The 6,746-nt window shown below is 30.7% G+C and overlaps 2 long non-coding RNA genes across 2 annotated transcripts in view; one reads left to right on the forward strand and one right to left on the reverse strand.

Annotated features, from left to right (window-relative positions):
• On the forward strand, positions 622-1,047 carry LOC107638917. The gene is made up of 2 exons (XR_001619894.2): positions 622-871; positions 957-1,047. It is a non-coding gene; the product is annotated as an uncharacterized LOC107638917 (long non-coding RNA).
• The window catches only part of LOC110270917, a 19,479-nt gene continuing 13,561 nt past the window's right edge, over positions 829-6,746 (reverse strand). Inside the window, exon 3 of the long non-coding RNA XR_002360692.1 lies at positions 829-1,078. This is a non-coding gene — a long non-coding RNA (uncharacterized LOC110270917). The remainder of the gene's footprint in view (positions 1,079-6,746) is intronic.

The following is a 6,746-nucleotide window of genomic DNA, read 5'->3' on the forward strand; positions in this document are numbered from 1 at the left end:
CAAGTAATTTCTATTATAAATAAATTAAGGTTTATTTTATTAATTTGAGCTCTTAGAGATTAATTTATTAGGAATGATTAAATTAATTTTTATAAATACTTTGAGTTTAAGTTAATTAATGTTTATGTAAAATTTTTATTATAATAAGTTATTTTATATAAATTAAAATTAAAGTTTCGATGATAGAAAAATAATGAAAGGTCATGATTTAATTTAGATAATTAATATTTTGAGTTTAAACTATATTTTATAAAATGTGATTAGTATGCTTACTTTATGATTAAATTAAAGATAATTATTTGAGTTCATTGATATATTGATAAATAAAATCTTACGTATTTTGAAAGTAATCTTTATAGTATTATATTTGATTTCTGAATTGTTATTTTATCTCAAATATTTTATAAAATTATTATATTACTTGTCTATATTTTATCCTAATCCTAAAAATTTCTAATAAAAACCCTAATATCCCAAATTTCCCAATTTACTACCCTAAATCCCTAAACCTACGTTCATAAAGGGAAAAAGAGAGAAAGGGAAAACAGAGAGGGAGCTGAGGGGAAACAAGAAAATAGAGAAAAGGGAGAAGAGGGATCAGGGAAGCCAGAGGAGAGGGTTCGTGGTCGCCACTGTCGTTGATGACGGACTAGGTTGCGTCCTAGCTGCCGAAGCCGCCATCACCGTGACCTTGTTGCTTCGGGTCAACCATGTCTCTGCCTCTGATGAACCTTGTCGTGCCATATCTGTTGGAACTACTGTGGTTGGAGCTTGTTATTAGAGAAAGCAATTTGCTGCCACCATCTTTCAGTCTAGTCAGCATCATCCTTTTTGTTCCAGTTCCAATGCCAATTTTCTGTTTCTTAAGCCTGTAACACTTTCTTCTTTACTCTTCTATCATTTTGTTCATCCGTTATACTCTGTCCTAATTATAGTAGCATATGGTTTTGTTTTAGTTGTCAATTTATCTCCTGAGCAATCACAATTGGTGTTGAGGTCGTTGATGTTGCTGCTGTTATGCTATAGCTAGTCGCAAGAGTTTTACTACTGCGGGATTACGCTGAAATTGTCGCTGCTGCTGTGATTTCAAAATAAGCGGGCTTATCGTGGTCAATTCGTGTGAGTTCAGCTAATCGAGGTAAGGTTTAATTTAAACGGTTTTAATTTAAGAATACCCACAAAGTTTATTGGATAACTGCAAATAGGTATAATAGTTGTAAGTAATTGATTGATTATGCGAACGTTGAATTGTGGCTGAAATTGTGATTGGAATGGTTGAGATTGTGATTTGAAATTGTTGATTTAGTGCTATTGAATGATTATGTGGATTGTGAATTGTTTGACAAGTAATTGTTGTGAATGCTGAGTTTGATGGATTATATTGGTTGATTACTGTTGAGCTGGTAACTAAGTATATTATAATGGTGGTGGAATTGATTGTTGATTGTTTTGAGATTTGATTTTGAGAGGTATTAAAGCGGTTGAATTTTGAAACACTAAACTACTTGTTGAAAATCTGAGTTTTGAAATAAAACGGCAACTTTAAAAGTGAACCAGCAACTTAATAGAGATTGGAATGATATGAGACTAAAAGCTAAGCAAACTATAACAAGTATAGTTATTAATATTCAATTTTGAAGGTTTCGTATTAACTGGAGAATTAGTTATGATTTTTTAAAGTTGAATTATAAAATATGATTTTCTGCATTACTTTTAAACGAAGTCAGAAACTTTGAAAAGCTATAACTAATTCCGTGATGATCGGAATTGTATGGGACCAAGTTTGGATTAATCTTGGGAATATGTAGAACTGGACTGAAAAATTTAAGGTCTTTTTGTTAAATACACAATTTATGGCAAATTTTTAAAGTTGAGTTGTCAAATCTGTCCTGCAGCAGAAGAGTTCAAACAGGGCAGCAACTTGTTTGTCTTGCTGCGACTCCTCCGAGCTGAGTTTTGGAGCGAAACTAATTTTGTTTTAAAATTTGATTAACTTGGTTTATTTCTCTAAAATTTCAGGATTTTAGGAGTTAAGGATTGGAGTTGTGAATTTTTGAAAATTGGTGATCAAAGCTGGAAAGAATCAGTTTTCAGCAAGTTATGCATCAACTTCCAATGCTTGTAACTCTTAGAATTGAGTAGCAATTGGGTTGCAACCAATACACACTTGTTTCCAAACAAGTTAGGAGTCTCCAAACCAAATTTTACCCTAATTGAGATTTTGTAGTAAAAGTTGTACAAGTTCAAAGATACTAAGCTCGTTGGTGTAGTTCCTCTGGCTTTTCTTGCTTTGGGTCAATTGCTTGTGTCTTCATAGTTAACTAAAATTCTACTAGCTAGCAACTTAGACTTCATTTTTCTAGTCTTTGATCTTAAATTTAAATTATCAGTAGTTGTTGGGAAAAAAATATAAATAAAAAATTGTCTCTGCTGTTGAACAAGGTAGCTAGCTTTGATTTCAAAAATTAGGAAAGATAATAAAGATGATGAAGCTTAGTAGAAGAGGTGATAATAAAAAGAAGAAAATAGCATTTGATTTGATTAGTAGGTAGTATTTACATTAAGGAGTTGAATGAGTTAATAAGAAGTAGTAGCTAGTGATGGTAGGAGAGTTGAAGACGGTGAGAGCAGAGGTACAAAAGTACTGTCACTTGAGTTGAAGCACATGGGCAAGAAGCTAAAGCAGTGGTGTTGTTTGTATGTATTAAGGCTACATTAGTTTAGCTTGAATTTTTAATATAGCTGGTAAAAACAATATTTTATTTTAATCGAATTGAAACTGTTAAAACTATTTTTGCTTATTCAAGTTTCTATTATCATATGTGTGTATTTGTTGTTAAAACTGTTAATCTTCTTCTCAATTCTCATCCACCACCACTGAAAGTTCAGATTTACACTCACATTTGCCATACCCAGAAAGCATTCGCTGTTTTTGATATAAAAAGTTTACTTTTTTGAGAACTGGGTAGATTTCGGTTCTTTGTTTTGTGTGTTACCCATAGTCAAAGATCTGAGCCTTTTGGGTTTGGTCTCTTTGTGTAAAAGGGGTGACTCATGTTAAGGGATTTCAGAGATCTGGGATTTGTGGTTTTGAACTTGTGAATCTGAGTCCGTAGAAATAGGTAAGAGTTAGAAAGACTATGTTCGAATGCTTGTATTACTTAGAATGCTTATACTTATGTAATAATATCTGCTAACACAAGTTGGTTTATGATGTAAGTGCTGGATATTCTGTTTCCTTTTTTAGCCTAATTGTGTTGTTGTAAGGCATTATGATGCTTGCTCACATTGCTTTTTAGTTAAATGGTATCCATCAATTAAGATTCCAGGGTCTGATATATGCATGATGTTACCTATTAATTAACGAAAAAATTGAATGTTGATGCAATTTGTTTAATGTTTCTTTCTTATCCAAATTTTGTTTGTTTGTTTTGTTACATATATTGTAGGCATCAAGGCTTTTTCTAAGAAATGGGTTCTGATCTGAAAGTTGAAATGTCCAAGAGAACTCCTTTTTTGTTATTAGTTTAATTAGTTTTAATTTAGGTCTTTTGTAAAATTGTAGCAGTGTAGCACTAATGCTGTCCGTTCCTTTCTTTTAATCAGTTTTTATGTATAACTAAAATTGCTCTAAGTTATTCTTAGTAATTTATGAGTGTCAAAATAGGTAAAAGTTAATGTTTCATTCTTTTAGAATTAAATTGAATAAATAATATATAGTTCAACACAAAGTTATCATCATCGGATTATTATATTTTATTGAAATCATATTAAACAACAAGGACTGCTATATGGAATTTGGTTGTGTTAGTGTTAATTATTTGAAGTACAACTAAGAAGAGAAGAAAAATTAAAGTCTTCATGCAGACTTTCTTTTTCATTTTTCTGTTGGGATAATTTAATTACTTTCATGCAATTAGGTTCTAAGTTCTTGTATCTTGATGGAGATAACTATGTAGGAAATGCTTTTTTCTTTTATCTTTTTCTTTTCGTTTCTTTTAGGATTAGTATTTGTTAATTGATTATTTTGTTTTCCTACTCTTGAATGTTCTTTACCTTCTCTTGAAATTTGTTTTGCCTTTGTTTTGTGTACAGTATAATTTTTTTGTACTGGTAAAGACAACAGGAGTTGACTAGTTGCTGCAGCACCGTTTATAACAACTTTGAATGTTCTTTACTTTTTGACAAGAGACTTTATCCGATATTACATGTAATGGATAAATTACACCTTATTTTGATTAGTGTTGTAATGGATATCTAGTTTTTAATGAAACTTTTATGATTTAATTAGATTTATTGAATTTCTCATTCTTAGATTTATTTTGTAATTATCATTATTTTAGAATGTGATTATGCTTTTAAAAAAAATAAATCTCATAAAACAAAATAGGCTATGGTCACCATTTAAAAATAGGGTGACCATAGATAAGCTATGGCCACGGTGAAAACGGCTATGGTCATGGCGAAAAACCGTGACTATAGATAAGGCTATGGTCACGGTTTTAAGGAGGGGTGACCATAGATAAGGCTATGGTCACGGTTTTAAGGTGGGGTGACCATAGAGGCTATGGTCACGGCGAAAAACCATGACCATAGATAAGGCTATGGTCACGGTTTAAGGAGGGGTGACCATAACTAAGGCTATGGTCACGGTTTTAGGTGGGTGACCATAGAGGCTATTGTTACGGCCAAAATCGTGACCATAGATAAGGCTATGGTCACGGTTTTAGAGAGGGATGACCATAGAGACTATGGTCACGGTTTTAGGGAGGGGTGACCATAGAGGCTATGGTCATGGTGAAAAAACGTGGCCTAAAGTGTCAAATTTTGAAAATTGAAACCGAGACCATAAAAACCGTGACCATAGATAAAAAAATCGTGACCATAGACCTATGGCCACGAGAGAATAGGCCACAGTAAAAAATCGTAACCATAGATCCAAAACCGTGACCATAGATTATGGTCACCTTTTTTACTAGCTATGATCACGGTTTTTTACCGTGACCATAGACCTTTTTTGTAGTGGAAAAAATTCGCCTATAAACAAATGTGACTACTGATTGAGAAGAAAGAAAGTTCTGTCAAAAAAAATTTGTATAAGTAATAAAAGTGATGACCATTAATAGGAGTGCACTAATAGTGTTAAAATTAGTTTAGCTTAAAAAAGTCAATAATATAATAACATAATAAACACGTACTTAAAATAAAACAATGAATTAATGAATATAAGGCATCATAAGTGATAGGAAAAAAATTAATATATATATATTTTTTGTATTTTGGTGTTGAATATGAAAAAAAAATAGTTTTATGTTTTTCTCTTTTTCATAGCTTCAATCTTTCACATTGTAGGCTCAAAGTTAAATAAGAGAATTTTTCTAGTGAATAGTAGAATTAGGTGAGAAGTAAAAATTTTTATTAAATTTAGAAAGAAAATGTGTATTACACATAATAAATTTTTATTGATAAAATCACTCTTGTCTTTAGTGTTAGTTCCGTATCTATACTATACTAATATGGATAGGTCACAGATATAGTTGGTCGTAGAGGAACAAAAATAAAAGACATCATGAAGGTCAAAGAAAAAAACCAATAAAAAAAGCTATAAAGTTATTGAGATATTGTAAATACTAAATACACTAATTTGAGTTTTGATCAAAATAAAACACATTCCCGTATAGGTTGAAAATTAAAATTTTTCAAAATTTTATGAAAGAAAATATAAGTTAAATAAATAAATGCTAAATAACTTGCCTTATTTAGCATTCATTAATTGTTGTGACAATTAATTAATGCTAAATAAGGCAAGTTCTGACTATTTTTTTTTGTCTACCTAGCATTACCTAAAAAAAACTTATGATGATCTTGTGCAATAATATAAAAGAAATATTGAATGTGTAATTTATTCGTCAAGTTAAGTGTATACATATATCGAATATAAATTTTTAGATTTGGATCCGATTCGATACATAAATTTAATTTGCAAAACTAGTCGAATATTAAATATTATCGGTATTTAAAATCGAATCATATCTACAAATTTTAGATCGAATACAGATAACTAATTCAGATCCTGTGAATTGGATTCAGATCAGATTTATACAATCCTAGGTGTAGCACTAAAGCATCACCCTATTTCATTCATTTTATGTAATGTTATTAATTAGGCCATCCAAATTTTGTCAAGTTATTATTTTTTATTCAATTATGTTTGATTCATCATTTAACTGTAATAATTCTTAACAAGAGAGTATATTATATAAATTAAGAAAAGAGCAACATAATATTTATATAGTTGGCAATGAAGAATATAATAACGACCTATGCCTCTTACATACACTAAAGGGGGGGTGTATTATTGCATGCTAATGTTGACATAAATAGTGGAATATCTTAAACAAATGTATGTGATATGTTTTTCCGAAGGTGGAAACTCAGGTGCAGTCGACTTCACGTGAAGTTGATATCTGAGAGTCGTTAGATAATTGGACTGATTTGACTAAATTTTAATCTAACGGCTCTGAGGTATCAATTTCACGTAAAGTCGACTTCACCTGAGTTTTCACCTTTTCTGAATGATAATATAAATATCAATATGGCCACCGTGTTAGTAAATAGTAATAGTACATTCATCTATCCTTGATGCAAATCAAAACTGTAGAATAGGAATTTAAGTGGGTTTTTACCATAATACATGCAATAGACTAAATTAATTTATTATTGGGATAATTGAGATTTTATATATA

The sequence above is a fragment of the Arachis ipaensis genome, chromosome B04, assembly GCF_000816755.2.
Source record: "Arachis ipaensis cultivar K30076 chromosome B04, Araip1.1, whole genome shotgun sequence".
Taxonomy (NCBI): domain Eukaryota; kingdom Viridiplantae; phylum Streptophyta; class Magnoliopsida; order Fabales; family Fabaceae; genus Arachis; species Arachis ipaensis.